At 44.7% G+C, this 17541-nt stretch overlaps 1 long non-coding RNA gene across 1 annotated transcript in view; it reads left to right on the top strand.

Moving 5' to 3' along the window:
- LOC144761895 (uncharacterized) overlaps positions 1-17541 on the top strand; it is a 191232-nt gene that overhangs the window by 126206 nt on the left and 47485 nt on the right. The window contains exon 2 of the long non-coding RNA XR_013595937.1: positions 13084-13142. This is a non-coding gene — a long non-coding RNA (uncharacterized LOC144761895). The remainder of the gene's footprint in view (positions 1-13083; positions 13143-17541) is intronic.

Consider the following 17541-nt stretch of genomic DNA (forward strand, 5'->3'; position numbering starts at 1 on the left):
AGTGGCTGAGAGTGGATTGACATAGAGTACAGTGGTGCATTGTAAAGTATTGTGGGGTAGAGTGTGTTGCCATAGAGTAGAGTGGTGTAGAGAAGAGGTGCAGAGTGAAGTGTTGCTGAGTAGAGTTCAGTGGCGCACTGTGGAGTGGTGCAGTGTGAAGTGGTGCAGTGTTGAGATGAGTGGAAGGGAGTATCCACCAGGACCAGCATCACACAAGCTTTGTAATTTTCTTGTTAACATGTTTATGAAGCCTTAATTCTCCCTCCAATCACATCCCCACATACTGCATAGATTTTAAAGGTTCGAGTATTCCATTCTGTACTGATTGGCTATTGTTCACTGGGGGTAACCTATTTTTAGGTCTGGATTTGCACATTATGTACCACATATCAGAAAGCAGTCTCACAGACACCTGTTTGTGTGGTGAGGAGGAAGCAGTATTGAAGAATGCTAGCACATATTAGTTATCACTTCACTTAAACAGAAAACCAAATATTTAGTCTTCTTGTTATATTATTTTCAGCTAAAAAAGAAGATATATTAGAGAGTCCTTTTGGTAGAGCCCTGCCTTTTAACTACTCGTGAGTGCCAATGAGGTATTGTCTCTACCTCTGGCTTCCCAGTGGACCTTCTGGCACTGCCCTTAAATTCCTGAACCCCAGGAGGTCATTAAGACATCAGCAGGAACCCAAGGTGAGCAGGGTTGCAAACCCCTTGTTGCAGGGATGGGCTAAGCTTTTATTATGCCTACATAGATTTGACAAGTCATAGAACTTTGACCTTAGTGACGTTCTTGGACTTCACAGGACTTGCGGAATCATACTTTTAAATACCCTGGCTTGTTTCCCTATCAGAATCCTGCTCTGTTATGTCTGATGAGTGGTACAATGGGTCAGCCCTGTATCAACAACGGGCTTCAGAGGATGCATGGCGTCAGTTCCGCTCCCCCAAACATATTGCTAAATAGTACCCCACAAAGTCATAGATATCTAAATGATGGAACATTATTAGAATAGGCCATGTCCCTTTTAAATACAGAAATATTTTGCATTCTCAGCAATGATTGGATCAAGTTGGGACCCACATTTGCACTACCTGGTCATAGTGGCCCTGAATGGTTCTGGGGTACAAAATCACTTCAGTAACATAGTGATTACATATTGTACACTAAAGAAATACCAAAGAAGCACAACGTATATAACTTTTCATGTTTCACTTCTGATATATCTAAGCGCTGTAAAGTTATGCTAATACTATTACCCAGTTTTCAGATCACAGAAGGATGGAAGGCCGAGTCGACCTTGTTGGGTTTCCGGATCATGACCTGCCAATCACCACAGTTTAAAGCAGATAGAGTTCTGCTCACTGAGACATCCTGATAGAAGACTCGGTGCTAGGAAAAACAACAGTCATAGTCAGAACCATTCTACCAGGTATATCAACTATTATACCTGTATCGCCCCTGCATTACCACTGTACTGTATTATAACATTTCTCAATAAAAATCCTTGAAATAAAAAAAATTAAAATAACAGCTTGGTCAACAGACGATGGAATAGGTATTATTTATTTATTTAATTATACCTATTCCATCAACATCCCCCCTTTCCCACCTTCCCACCCCGCCACTCCGCGTTTACCTGCGGGTCGCCGCTGCATGGTGTACTGTGGCCCCACCCCAGAGTGCCTCATTTGTGACCTGATCCTCTTGTATCCTGCTGCCATTCATACCTGATAAGCTTAACTATAGTATAAACCTATTTTGTTTTCAACAAGCAGATTAAAAGCAGAGTCGCTCTAATTTAGCATAACGATCCTGAGTTACCAATGTTTGCCCATGATTGGATGAACTGGGGTTGATTCGCATATGGCTCCGGGTGTTTTGTCTTTTCTTTGTGAACCTGCCATGTCCCTCTCATCTCATTGTATTTTCACTAACATCTGGTATGCAAAGGCCAAGTGGTTGAATGCATGAGAGAGATGAGGATTTATAAGAGAAAACAACTTTGATAATTGTCCATCATAAGCGTATTTTGAAATTCCTTATTTTTGCAGGTGGATTATATGCTTTTGTAAGGACTTATGTATAACAGTTCATTACAAGTGATTTAAAAGTTGAAGGACGGGATTTGAGGATTGTGCAGGAGTGGATTAGAATAGATTACTGCCAGAAATGGGGTTATTAATGTGGATGTGGGATACTCCTACCAACTGAATAAACCCCCTTTTTTAGGTCAAAGTAAGTGGTTAATCTGTCAGAAAATAAGTGTCGGCCTGTCGTCAGGAGGCAGCTTGCACCAGCCCATTGCTCCTATTAGTGCCCCCTATAACAGACATATCTACTAACCATGAAACCCCTCCAAGTGGGGAGAGGATGTGGCATAACGACCAGAGCTGCTGACTTTGGAGCTGGGGAACCAGGTGCGAGTCTTTGCATAGACTCAACATCCTGTGATTCTGGGCAAATAACTTAATCTCCCTGTGCCAACAACAAATTAATGTGTCCTTAACTGGTGCTCATGAAAAGTGCTCCAATACCTTTGGGTCAAGTTTGCGCTATAAGCACTAGTGTTGAGGATTAAGTGCCGGTGCTGAGCACCGAAAACCAGTGGCTCAAATTAAGCACTGGTCAAAACACAGTTCTGAGAGAATCACTGTTCAAGCCCTTGTAGCCATACCACAAACAGCAGGCTATCCCTAGAGAGGTGCATGCTAAGTTCAAGCAATAACAACAGTTTTATAGTAAAATTCCCAAACTAATTGAGAAAACTAAAGAACAATTTAATGAGCAAAATGACACTACAATCCCCAAAATAGGTTAAGGAGAGCCAGAGAAACTAAAGTTTAAATGTTTAAGGGAAAATGCACAAAGAAAAAATCAAGCACAAAGGAAGAACAATTTGTTGGGGGCCAAGACTTAGGCCCAATTTCAGGCTACTATCACAGGAGCGGGTTTGGTTGTACCTTCTGACATAGTCTACAACTGCAGGGTAAGCTTATCCTGTTAGTCCTACAGCCCTATCTCCTCGGGGCAAGGTCTGGGCACCGTATCTCCCTCCAGCCAGGTCTTTTGTAAGGTCTAGCTCTCTTTAGGCAGATGAGACCTCTTGGAGTCAGGAGTTCTTTTGCCTTTTTTGTCCATTAACCAGGTAAAGAGGTGGCCAACACCTTGACCAATGAAAAGCATTTCCAGCACCTGGGTGCAAGCGTGATTCAGGGGACCCCGAGACAATGTGAGAGTGCTCTTCCTCCAGCAGGAGTCAGAATGCCTCTTTAAGCAGTGCCTTTTTCTAACTGTCCAGGAGGGGCCTGTGAAGGAATGGAAGAATCCCTCCTTGACATCTCCAAGTCAAGAGATAGTGCTAAAGCTGCTCTTTGTGCTGCCAACTGTTCCTGTCCACTCCCACATGGCTAATCCCTGGCAAGTGTTCAGCAGTTAACACCCACTGGCTTTTCGTATGCCCTGAGACAGGCCATTATCCTTTGAGTCAGAGTTGTTAAATCTCACAACCAAAGATGTGTATTCTTAGGGGCGTAACACAGGCCACCGCAGCCCCCCCCCCCGGTGCGGGAGGGCCCCAAGCCCCAGGGGGCCCCTCAGCACTGCACTCTGGCCAGAGAGCTCCTGATTCAGCTTGGAGGGGGCCCCTCTTCGTACCGTGCAGGGAGGCCCCCTCAATTTTCGTTACGCCAGTGTGTATTCCTGCTCTATAAGTGTGATAGTTGGCTCAACTGTCTTTTCCCCTTACTCTGACTGGGGCTAGGCTGTCTAGGAGGGTCATGGAATGAAAACTAGATGCCCTCCTTGCAGTGGTAACTGCCACCAAGTAGCACAGGTGGGGTGGGGGTGAGGGTATAGAAAAAGAAATTAACAAAGTGACTTACCTTGATGCCGGACCGGCGCCTTGCTGAGTCCTCTTCTGTTCCTGTTTGAAGCAGGAAGCACACCCAGGCTCCCCTAAGCCAATCACAACTTTTGCCTGTTATGTTCCACGTTGGGACCTAAGGTCTGCCAATGCTGGGCGGTTTCTTGTTCCTAGGATTAGATGGGCTAGGTGGGGTGGTAGAAGTCTATCCTACGGGGCAGTCAAACTCTGGAATGCGCTGCCGATCTCAATTAGATTGCATTCAAACAGATCCTCTTTCAGAAAGCTGTTCAAAACTTGCCCCTCCCAAGTAAATGCAAATATTGCCCTCATTCTTAGATGAAGTACATGTAACCCCTAGTGCCAAGATGCCTCAGCATTGGTTGCACTTTACAAATGTTTACTTATTTACCACGATGCAATACAGGCATGCAGTGGGAGCCTGTGCATGTTCCTCACCCGACTGTGTATTACAGCCGGCCCAAGATGGCCTGCCAAATAGTCATGCACACTTAAGTGCCCACCTCTCCTCCCCTGGCTGCTTGTGAAGACATAAATACAACCAAAAGAGGGAGGGAGAGGAAGAGGTGGATTCAGTCTCCCCTAACAATTCATTTAAACAAAATACAATCCACTCAGAAGGTGGTAGTGATCCCTAAAGTTATAGGGAGCACACAGTGTTGTTTAAATGCCCCTCACACACCAAAAGGCCCCTTGGTGTCATGCTTCATCATCGGGGCCTTCGCATCCCTCTACGGGACGCGGCGTGCTGCGACTCACGAATACGTAGGAGTACTGATAGTGAACTATGTGTGTGTGTGTGTGAGAGGGAGTGAGTGGTGAGGTGAGAAAGTGAAGGTTAAAAAATACCTGGCTCGTAGGAAAAAATATATTTATTATGTCCTCGGCTGGTATTGTTAAAAGGGGTGCAAGACGAGGTTGTCAGTTATACGTATTAGGGTATACCAACCTCAAAAAGTGCGTCAACATGTTTCGGAGTCCAGCGACTCCTTCTTCAGGACGAGGATATGCACGACTATCCTCACCTTACTCACATGGGATTGAAATGTAAAAGTGTATTCTACAAAAAAACACTAGGTGAAATGTACCTATAGGTGTTAATCGTATGTATAAGTTCTGTTGCGCCCAATTGGCGTTGAAGATAAGGAACCTGTAGGATAAACCAAAAGCATAATGAACATCACAGTTGGACGTCCAGGAGTAGGAAAAAATAATTCCATCCATCGGAGGGTAAAAATGAACCAAAAGTGAGGTTCAAGGACCCTGTGGAACAAAACACGAAAAAGACACACAATAGACAAAGACATACACTAATTGAAAAAACGCCAAATATCTTCCCAAAACATTAGCTGTGGAGGAAGGACAAAGAAGATCGTATAATTTGTGACTTACTTATGGACCAAGGTTATCTGACCTCATGAGCCTTAGCGTGGTATTGGGGGTTCCTTCCTCACTGCTCAATATAGCAACCTATAAGATGTTAAAGGTAGGTTTTAGGGTCATGAATGAGTGATAAAACTGGATATCTCAGTTGCCCTTCTTTTAACAACAGAACTCACGGTTACTGCACGACCTAGTAGACTGCCATCCCCTCAACGCGGCTCCGACGATGTGTCGAGGCTTGTTGACTCGTCTCTTTTATACCGCCATAAATGCTTCAATTAGATGGTAATTGGAAGCGGAATCATGCCCAAAGAAGGATAGGATCCTTCCATCAGGTCCGGTATTGCGCGCTGAACAGGGGTGTGTCTAGCGGTCGGAACGCGCATGCGTTAGAAGTAAGTGTTTTCAAAAGTGCACATGTGTATGGCCGTTCGCGCCGCTGTCTGGGAGGCTCGACCTATATACGCAATGCGCATGCGTCTTAGTATCAAAATAGGGAGACGCTAGTTAATCGCGCATGCGTGTTATGCACTGGGGAGCGAACGGGGGTTCAACATAATACATATCCTATGTCAAAGCCAAAATTGGGCGAAAATGTGTGCTAATGCCCGCGTCTTATGTTTCAGGAAGCTGTTATGAAGTGGCCATAAAGTAAAAAAAAAAAAAAAACAGGGGTATCAGGTACACATATCAGGCTTGACAATATAGGAAAAGGGTTATAGTTATGGCCAGAAGACAAGAGGGTTCTATGGCATAACCTAAACGAGGTCTATACATTCAGACCGGCTTTGTTTAAAAAAACATTGAAACCTGAGCTGGTAGCCAGTATAAAGGTGATTGTCAGTTCAGTTTTTTGCATCAGTTGTTTACAGTATCATAATTCAATTGTTAAACTGGTGGGTCAAGATGGATCATCGCAATTGGCTCCAAGGGACGGAGTCGTTTAATCCAGTGGTGTCTGTCCCTAGACGGAACACCCACCTCTGCTCCTTTTCGAATAAGCCAACATCCGTTGGCAATTGTTCAATCACTGTCCACTGTATTTCGTTCACACAGTGCTGGTGTTCCAGGAAATGGGCTGCCATTTTGTGTTTGATTTTTTACATCTTATGTTGCTTTTATGTTCGTTAATCCTGATTTTGACCGCCCTTGTAGTCATGCCCACATATTCTTTGTTGCAAGGGCATGTGATTAGATACACAACGTTCTTACTATTACAGTTCGTGAACGTGCGTTGTTCCCCTCTGGTGCCATTCATGAAAGTAAGGATCTGACTCTTTTTAGTTAGATGACAGCTATTGCAGTTCCCACATGGATGGTGACCGTGTAGCCCCTGTAACCTTGTTTGTTGTTTTTTCGTGGTTGGTGGTCTTGTGTGTACAAGAATGTCTTTTAAATTCTTACCCCGCCTGTGGGCAAACAGAGGTTTTTCCAGATCAAGCGAGCCGCTTGTCAAAATACGCCAGTGTTTATTAACCAGTTTTGAAACTTGGTTGGAAACTGAGCTGTACGTTGTGACACAAACTGTTCTACTTGGTGTGTTTTCTCTGGCAGGTTTGACTTCAAGGAGAGCTTCACGGTTATTGTTTCTCGCTCTTTTCATAGCTTTTTGAATGACCTTATCTGGGTACTTCCTTTGTTTCAGCTTTTCACCCAAATCTCTGGCTTGGGTTTTGTATTTGGCTATATCGCTGCAGTTGCGGCGTAGGCGTAGGAACTGTCCGTATGGTAAATTCTCCCTCAGGTGACGTGGGTGGAAACTGTCGAACCTGAGGAGACAGTTCCTCGCCGTCGGTTTGAAATGAGTCTCAGTTTTTAACAGACCTACCTCGTGATAGATATTCAAATCTAGGAAGACCATTGAATCGTTGGACATTTGGTGGGTGAATTTTAGAAAAGGGTTTTGGTTATTGAGCCAATGCATGAACTCAGTGATCGATTGGCCATCTCCTTCCCAAATCACCAGAATGTCATCTATATAGCGTCGCCAAGTGCGGATTCTTTCCCTGAAGGGGTTGTCTGGATGGAGAATCCTGGAGGATTCCAGTTGGTGAACATACAGTCCCGCCAGACTCGGCGCAAATGTACTCCTCATACTTGTTCCATGACTTTGCCAATATAGAGTGCCCTCGTATTCGAAAAAGTTTTTGGTAAGTGCTATCGAGATACACTCCATGACCACTCCACGGGGGGTCTGATATTTCCATCGGTCAGAATGTAGTACTTCTTCAATGATCAGTAGTGTCTCATCATGTGGGAGGCTCGTGTAGAGACTCTCCACATCAAGGCTCAACAGCATCTGTGAGTCTGGGTCAAATGGATAGTTCTGTAGTAACTGCAGAACCGCTTTAGTATCCCTTAGATATGTGTCCGTCGCTTGCACCAGAGGTCTCAAAAAGGCATCGGCAAATTTGGACAATGTTACTAAGTTCTAGCATGATGGCCTTTTCGAATGCCAGTACCTCAACGGGAAGCTGATTGTCCAGGGGCGTGAAAGTAGATTTAGGTCTTAAACCCGTATTTGAAGTAACTTGGGATGGTTCTTTGTCTTTAAAGAAGGCCCCTAGTTTTATAGTTCTAATAAAACCCTGGATCTCCTTATGCAGAAGGAAAGAGTCCGGTTTATTAGTGGGGACGTATCCCGTTGAGGTACTGGCATTCGAAAAGGCCATCATGCTAGAACTTAGTAAATTGAACATTAAGCAGAATGTTTTCCAAAATATGAGTAAACTTGAGAATGAGGCGATAAAAGAACTCACACAGAACAAACAACTCACCATAAAACCTGCAGATAAGGGCGGGGCAGTTGTGATTCAAACCACAACTGCATATGATGAGGAATGCAGAAGATTACTCTCCGATAGGAGGAACTATCAGGTTCTGGCAGAAGACCCCACTGAGTCCCTACGTGTGCAAATAGAGGCAATGATTGAGGAGGCCTTGGCGCATGATTGGCTCACCAAAAAAGAATCAGAATTCTTGGTTCAGAAAAATCCCCGCACACCCTACTTCTACACAATTCCCAAGGTCCACAAAAACCTAGAGAACCCTCCGGGCCTCCCAATTGTGTCCGGCATTTCATCCATTTTGGAACCATTGTCCAAATTTGCCGATGCCTTTTTGAGACCTCTGGTGCAAGCGACGGACACATATCTAAGGGATACTAAAGCGGTTCTGCAGTTACTACAGAACTATCCATTTGACCCAGACTCACAGATGCTGTTGAGCCTTGATGTGGAGAGTCTCTACACGAGCCTCCCACATGATGAGACACTACTGATCATTGAAGAAGTACTACATTCTGACCGATGGAAATATCAGACACCCCGTGGAGTGGTCATGGAGTGTATCTCGATAGCACTTACCAAAAACTTTTTCTAATATGAGGGCACTCTATATTGGCAAAGTCATGGAACAAGTATGGGGAGTACATTTGCGCCGAGTCTGGCGGGACTGTATGTTCACCATCTGGAATCCTCCAGGATTCTCCATCCAGACAACCCCTTCAGGGAAAGAATCTGCACTTGGCGACGCTATATAGATGACATTCTGGTGATTTGGGAAGGAGATGGCCAATCGATCACTGAGTTCATGCATTGGCTCAATAACCAAAACCCTTTTCTAAAATTCACCCACCAAATGTCCAACGATTCAATGTTCTTCCTAGATTTGAATATCTATCACGAGGCAGGTCTGTTAAAAACTGAGACTCATTTCAAACCGACGGCGAGGAACTGTCTCCTCAGGTTCGACAGTTTCCACCCACGTCACCTGAGGGAGAATTTACCATACGGACAGTTCCTACGCCTACGCCGCAACTGCAGCGATATAGCCAAATACAAAACCCACGCCAGAGATTTGGGTGAAAAGCTGAAACAAAGGAAGTACCCAGATAAGGTCATTCAAAAAGCTATGAAAAGAGCGAGAAACAATAACCGTGAAGCTCTCCTTGAAGACAAACCTGCCAGAGAACACACTCCAAGTAGAACAGTTTGTGTCACAACGTACAGCTCAGTTTCCAACCATGTTTCAAAACTGGTTAATAAACACTGGCGTATTTTGACAAGAGGCTCGCTTGATCTGGAAAAACCTCTGTTTGCCCACAGGCGGGGTAAGAATTTAAAAGACATTCTTGTACACACGAGACCACCAACCACGAAAAAACAAACAAGGTTACAGGGGCTACACGGTCACCATCCATGTGGGAACTGCAATAGCTGTCATCTAACTAAAAAGAGTCAGATCCTTTCTTTCATGAATGGCACCAGATGGGAACAACGCACGTTCACGAACTGTAATAGTAAGAACGTTGTGTATCTAATCACATGCCCTTGCAACAAAGAATATGTGGGCATGACTACAAGGGCGGTCAAAATCAGGATTAATGAACATAAAAGCAACATAAGATGTAGAAAATCAAACACAAAAATGGCAGCCCATTTCCTGGAACACCAGCACTGTGTGAACGAAATACAGTGGACAGTGATTGAACAATTGCCAACGGATGTTGGCTTATTCGAAAAGGAGCAGAGGTGGGTGTTCCTTCTAGGGACAGACACCACTGGATTAAACGACTCCGTCCCTTGGAGCCAATTGCGATGATCCATCTTGACCCACCAGTTTAACAATTGAATTATGATACTGTAAACAACTGATGCAAAAAACTGAACTGACAATCACCTTTATACTGGCTACCAGCTAAGGTTTCAATGTTTTTTTAAACAAAGCCGGTCTGAATGTATAGACCTCGTTTAGGTTATGCCATAGAACCCTCTTGTCTTCTGGCCATAACTATAACCCTTTTCCTATATTGTCAAGCCTGATATGTGTACCTGATTCCCCTGTTTTTTTTTTTTTTTTACATTATGGCCACTTCATAACAGCTTCCTGAAACATAAGACGCGGGCGTTAGCACACATTTTCGCCCAATATTGGCTTTGACATAGGATATGTATTATGTTGAACCCCCGTTCGCTCCCCAGTGCATAACACGCATGCGCGATTAACTAGCGTCTCCCTATTTTGATACTAAGACGCATGCGCATTGCGTATATAGGTCGAGCCTCCCAGACAGCGGCGCGAACAGCCATACACATGTGCACTTTAGAAAACACTTACTTCTAACGCATGCGCGTTCCGACCGCTAGACACACCCCTGTTCAGCGCGCAATACCGGACCTGATGGAAGGATCCTATCCTTCTTTGGGCATGATTCCGCTTCCAATTACCATCTAATTGAAGCGTTTATGGCAGTATAAAAGAGACGAGTCAACAAGCTTTGACACATCGTCGGAGCCGCGTTGAGGGGATGGCAGTCTACTAGGTCGTGCAGTAACCGTGAGTTCTGTTGTTAAAAGAAGGGCAACTGAGATATCCAGTTTTATCACTCATTCATGACCCTAAAACCTACCTTTAACATCTTATAGGTTGCTATATTGAGCAGTGAGGAAGGAACCCCCAATACCACGCGAAGGCTCATGAGGTCAGATAACCTTGGTCCATAAGTAAGCCACAAATTATAAGATCTTCTTTGTCCTTCCTCCACAGCTAATGTTTTGGGAAGATATTTGGCGTTTTTTCAATTAGTGTATGTCTTTGTCTATTGTGTGTCTTTTTCGTGTTTTGTTCCACAGGGTCCTTGAACCTCACTTTTGGTTCATTTTTACCCTCCGATGGATGGAATTATTTTTTCCTACTCCTGGACGTCCAACTGTGATGTTCATTATGCTTTTGGTTTATCTACAGGTTCCTTATCTTCAACGCCAATTGGGCGCAACAGAACTTATACATACGATTAACACCTATATGGACATTTCACCTAGTGTTTTTTTGTAGAATACACTTTTACATTTCAATCCCATGTGAGTAAGGTGAGGATAGTCGTGCATATCCTCGTCCTGAAGAAGGAGTCGCTGGACTCCGAAACATGTTGACGCACTTTTTGCGGTTGGTATACCCTAATACTTATAACTGACAACCTCGTCTTGCACCCCTTTTAACAATACCAGCCGAGGACATAATAAATATATTTTTTCCTACGAGCCAGGTATTTTTTTACCTTCACTTTCTCACCTCACCACTCACTCCCTCTCACACACACACACACACACATAGTTCACTATCAGTGCTCCTACGTATTCGTGAGTCGCAGCACGCCGCGTCCCGTAGAGGGATGCGAAGGCCCCGATGATGAAGCATGACACCAAGGGCCTTTTGGTGTGTGAGGGGCATTTAAACAACACTGTGTGCTCCCCATAACTTTAGGGATCACTACCACCTTCTGAGTGGATTCTATTTTGCTTGTGAAAACAGCCAAGCCCTGCCCTATTCATAAACCTGCCTGACGACGGAAAAATAAAATGATAATAACATAGTGCTATTGTAATTACATTTTTCCTGCTCAAAATCAGCCGCGGTGCGTCCATTGGGGCGTAGGGGCGTAGCCCCACCAGCCACATGGACCCGCATCGCGGCTGCCGGCCGCAATCCTATCTACATAAAATTACTGTGACAGACTGTACATGATAAACAAAACATAATACCAGCCGCCGGGAATTGCGCATGGGGGTGGCCTGCTGCAGCTTGAGTGACAGACAGTCCATACACTCAGGCTGCAGCAGACCGTAGTGCGCAAGTGCAAGTTGGTTTGCAACTTGCCCAAGCATGCGCACTCACCGCACTGTAAGGTCCCCAGCGGGACCTTGTTCGCCTCAGCCCGGGTTTACAAGGGGTGACAGGGCGAGCAGCAAATGTGCCCCCCTAGCCAATCCTGGTGCTGCATGCAGCGCCAGGATTGGCTGGTCCACCGGCGCAGCATCCCATTGGATGCCGCTCGTGGGGGGGGACATCCAGTCAAGGAAAGTGCTCTGTCGCGGGCGGGGTCGACTTCTCTTTCGTGTCGTGTGCTCCAGATTTCGGCCTTAAGATGCTGAGGAACTCAGGCTCGCACCGAGTGGAAGGAGACAAAGAGCTCCTTGGAACATGGAGAGTCTGGCGAGGGTCACAGGGTGAGTGGTGAGGCACGGGATTGAGAGGTACAGAAAGATATGGGCACTGTTTGTTCAGTACAATGGATGCGGACCGGGGTCATTAAAACATGGGGGGAGATGGGCACAGCATTGGTGGGGACAGACATTCAGGCTGGAGCCAGCGGCCATCTGGAAAAACTGCAGTGTTTATAAAACTGACATGGCGCGCCTCCCGGGCCCTGACCTCCCGCGCGAATCTGGCAGTGATTACTGCGGGCCAGCCGAACTCGGCGCCCGGCAGCTCCACGCTGAGAGCCGCTCAGGACATGTGCACTTCTCGTTAGCAGGCCTGCAAATGTCACCGGCTCCTGCTCTTAGTTGTCTGCTTTTTTTTTCTTTTTTTTTTGTTAACTTAAAAAAAATAAAAAAGTTTAAACAGACCACCGATAAATTACTAGCTGTGGCCTGAGGAAGCACACTTTTGGGAAGCAAATGTTAAAATGAAAGTCAGGAACAAGACTCATGAATGCGGATTATTTTCCTCTCCACTCCCAGCCCCCCCCCCCATCCCAAATTTGACAGTAAGCCTTGATCCGCTTTCCTGTAATAGAAAACTGCATAATGCACGTGTTGTTCTGCTGTGGTGAGTGACGGATGACTGTCATTTCAGTGGGTCATTTTCCCATTTAATAGCTAGACCTCGGATCACGGATTCCTGCGCTGTTAAACCGTTAGCATTGTTAATCTGATTTGGGCATTTAAGGCTGCAGCCGTCTCAAGTTCTCCCTTATCAGGCCTGTGTAGCTCCTTCAGATCGGTGTTGTTTTTTCTTTACATTCCTGCAGGTGTCAGAATGCAAAGAAAACAAAATTGCTGTTACCAATCGTGACAACGTGAGGTCTCGGTGAGTAGTGCCCATGGTGCTGATTAACCAGTTCATTTTTATTTATTTTTTTGTATAGCGCCAAAGTTAGCCCAAAGGCTGTCTGAGAGCTTTGCATTTAAAAAGTGCGAAGAAAAAAAACATTTGAAAATCAAAACCACAATTTGCTTCAGTTATATAAAATAATGTCACAGAACTGAAATAAAGACGAATTATTGTCAATCAAAAATGAGCTGTTACAGTTAAATTTATTAAATATATCCAGTGAGTTGTCGATTTATAGTTAGAAAAAATAGGAAGGTGGCAATGGAATATAAATGTAGAGCATGTAGTTCTGGCTTACCTGCCTGATCATATGTGAAGTTATGCAAATTCTTGTTGTATTACAATAGAATTAGATTAACATGCTGCTAGACAAGAACCACAATGTTTCTAAATCGGATCCCAGGTTTGGTATTTGGTATTTGGTATTTTGGTATGAACTGGATAAATGCAACACAATAGATTTGCGAGCACATTAAAAACCAAGGAAAGGCTGTTTACTTCACTTTGCATTTTGAAACACTTGAATGTAATTTTAGTTATCTTACATTTATAAGTGCAAGGTTACAACTACTAAAACTCAAATCAAGGCAAGGCCTACTCACTGACATGGGGCAAGCTGATATCTCTAAATGTAGGCTGTGATCAGTGTTTGCCAGAATCTGGAATTGTGAATTTAGAGAATGGGATAATGGGAAATGTATTTTTACAAATTAACTTTCACTGACATGAAGAACGTTTTAAGACAGTAAAATCTAGACTATCATCATTTTTTGCCAAACAAAACCACGGGTCTCCAATTAATGTTGACATGTTGTCTGTACATCTTGATATTTACCACGTCCACAACAGTCCTTTGCAATTTCGCTGTACTGAATGATCACATCATATTAGTAACATGTATAAATTCTTTTGAGGTGGCCCTGGAGAGAATATCCATACATTTAATAATTACTCTTTGATGTCATTGACAGCTGTACATGTTTTCTAACATAGTTCCAGAATTAATCAGTTTGTGAGAAAAATGCTAAGACTGAAATTGGAAGGGAGCCTAATTTTTGAAAGTCTGACTACTTCAGTGTGTAAAATGTTAGCTGCTTGTGATAAAAGTCAGTGTAAGGCAATAACTGTGCAGGATGCCGCTTGCAATCACTCAACTCTACGTTTCATACGCCTGAGATCTGAGTGGAGAGCCAGACTGCCTCTTGGACTTGTTGGAGTCCCATAAGGGCATAGGAAGTAAAGCAGGTGACTCAGTAATAAAACATCAACCAGCAGGTTTAAGAATATTTCTGAGGCCCACAGCTGGAAGTGATATTTTAGAACCACTGCAGTCTAGGAGAGTATTTCAGGACTTTGATCTTGCTTTTGAAAGTTGTTGTCTATTTATGAGAGTAAGACGATCCAAAGGAGGCAAAACACAATCATGTGTATTTTGAAAATTACAGGTCTCTTGAATTTAGTAGCCATCTTGCAGCCCAGTCACATTCTTTAAGAAAGTACACCTCCCATGTCTTTCTGGTAATGTGAGTTATGAAAAAACAGGACATACATCTAAAGGTAGTTTGTGCAACACAGGTTCCATGTGAACATTAAATTGTGAGTGTTTTGTATTTAAAAAATGCTTCCCTTCATTTATGAAGAAAAACCAAAGGTGGTGATGGACGGAGGGTTGACAGTACAAACACTCACCCCCAGTCAACTGATCTGGGTTTAATCCATCACCGTTTTTTAGCTCACTCCGCCACCCCAGTTCAGACATGGCCATATGCAAATCAGTCTGACCCTGTGCCTCATGGGAACAGTCCAGCCCGAACTGCCAAGCCATGTCTTCCCTGGACTGGAATCAAGCTTCCCAGGACCGGTTTCTGGCATTACAGCCGTCTTCAGCCAGGCTTGCTTGACTCCAGTGGCAAAGTGAGCAAGGGACTCACGTCTGAGCATACCCTGCCAACTTTGCCTCAAGTTTGCCTCTTGAGTATTGAACGACCACTGATCTCTCACTGGCTGAAAGGACTTGTGTGACAAGCATCAGTTCCCAAAGTGGATGTGGTTTTTAATGGGATGGATGGATGTACGCTTTTAATGGGATATGCTAAAGTATTACCAAAGTATTCCTAAGTGCCCCTGGCTCCTGGTTGTGCAAGCACACCCGCACACAGCAACCTCGAAATGGAAATAAAAACAAAAAAAAACTCAGAGATAGTGCAGAAGGCACTGTAAGGTTTGAAAAAAATGGAAGAGGAGTGTTGGGAGAGGGTTAGAAGGCATGGGAAGGTGTACCAGGCAACAAATGGCTAGGGGCTAATGGGGAAACGGTGAAATATTTTATAATAAGTTGAGCGGGATGGGGACGAGCGGAGGAAGCTATGAACGAGTAGAGGGAAGCAACAATGAAAGTGACGAGGTGGGGGAAACTAAAGGGGAAGCAGCACACAGAGGAGAGAGCAAGAGAACACACACATTCCTGAGCAAGAGACGGCAGCAACAAATCTCTCAAAAGCCAGTGCTTCTCTCAGACCCAGAGCATTTCTGCTGCAGATACATGGCGGTGAATGCATTAAAACCACATAATCTTAGGGTCTCCCCCAGATTTGTGCACTGGTTCTTCTGGAGAGCCGTCCAACTGAGTTCATGGCTCTGTAGCCAGCCATTGTAGTTCTTCTACCCTCTCTAGGAGGGAGAGCAGCCTACTGCTGGGTTGCTATTACATGCGTATCTGATATTTTATTAATTTTACAGGTTTCTTTATCACGCTCTAAATTTTGCTCTGTCATTTCGCTTTTTTGCCCATGTATGTTTCCTATTCCTCCCCTGTTTTTTGTTATTTGACTAGTTCATTCATCCTCTTTTGTGTGGTTTAAGGGAGGGGTAGTTCCACTTGTTTTGTTCTGCTATAGAATATGCTGTAGAACCGTGCATGGTCATTCTGTGGTTATACTGATTAAGCAGCTACCTATGTTATGCCATCTATTAATGTAATAACTGCACTTTCACAATTGCTTTATTAACCTTCCTGCTTTCTCAAATTTGCTTGAAAATGCACGATTTTTCTTCTTTTTTTCCTAAATTTTCTTGGGGGTGGTAACCCCCCTAAACCCCTCCCTTTTGGGGTTCGGGCTCGCTCACTGCGCTCGCTGGCTACGGTGCTGTATGCTAATCACTTTGCGCTCACCACTTTGAAATGTCACCCACCGCCCCTGCTCAAAATGCTGTGGGGCGGCGCACCTCCGCAGTAGCAGAGGAACGGCTGCTGCCTCCCTGGAATCTCCAAGTCAGAGGCGGTAGTGCTAAGGATGCTCTTTGTTCTATCAACTGTTCCTATTCACTCCCAGAGAGCTAATTCCTACTAGGTAGTCAGCCGTTAACACCCATTGACCTTACTCAGGCCAAGACACAAGCCATTGTTCCCCTGAATCATTAACTTTCCCAACCAAGGATGTTTACTCCAGCTCTGGAAGTGTGATATTTGGTGTTAGACCTCATACCCTTCAGGTAGTGTTTCCCTAAACATTTTGCTTTTTCCTCCTGAGTTTTGCTCAGTGGTGGCTCCACCACGTGGGCATCGGGTCGTCGCCCCACTGCTTTCTTGCAGTTTCTTGCTTGCAGAAGCAGAAACGTAAAATGGTATAAATACCATTTTATGTTTCTGCTTCTCACACTGCGAGAAAGCAGAAGAAGGGTATGCCTGATTGGGGGCTGGCGGGTGGGCAGTTCAGGGAGGAGTGGTTAGCCCAATGTTATGGGAGCTGACTGTTTGGTCAGCCCAGAGCCGACCAAACCAGTCATAGTCCTCTCCGTTTTCTTCATGTAGGCTGCTGTGCAGCCTGCATGAAGACGCCTGTAAGGACGGTGCCCTAGCCAATCACAACGTTGCCATTGCAGTGTTGTGATTGGCTTAAGGGAAGAGAGGGAGGCTGTCTGTGGCTGCTTCCTGTTTTCAGAGATCAGGAGGCAAGACGCAGGAGTCCGGCACCGGAGACAAGGGATGTATGACAGTACAACGCGATCATTTTTATCGCGGTACTTTACATCGCAGATTTTACAATGCAAGTCGTTACAACAACTTGCGTAGGAGGGCGTGGATTGAGGATTATTATAATTTTCTATTCCAACACCAGCCCACGTAACAGTAGGGAAGGTGTTGGAATATAAAATGACAATATTCCTTAACCAACAGCACCATCCAGCGCAAGTCGTAGAAACGACTTGTGTTGTAATGGCAGCGTGGTAAAGGTCGTGTGGTGTAAACACCGCGTTGTAAGCGACGTTTACCGAGACAAGGTAAGTTTTTCTTAATAAAAAAAATTTAAATTACCCCCCCTCCCGTTTTCCCCCGCTCCTCGCACGACCCCCTCCCGTCATTCCAGCCGCGACA

The sequence above is a fragment of the Lissotriton helveticus genome, chromosome 6, assembly GCF_964261635.1.
Source record: "Lissotriton helveticus chromosome 6, aLisHel1.1, whole genome shotgun sequence".
Classification (NCBI taxonomy): Eukaryota; Metazoa; Chordata; class Amphibia; order Caudata; family Salamandridae; genus Lissotriton; species Lissotriton helveticus.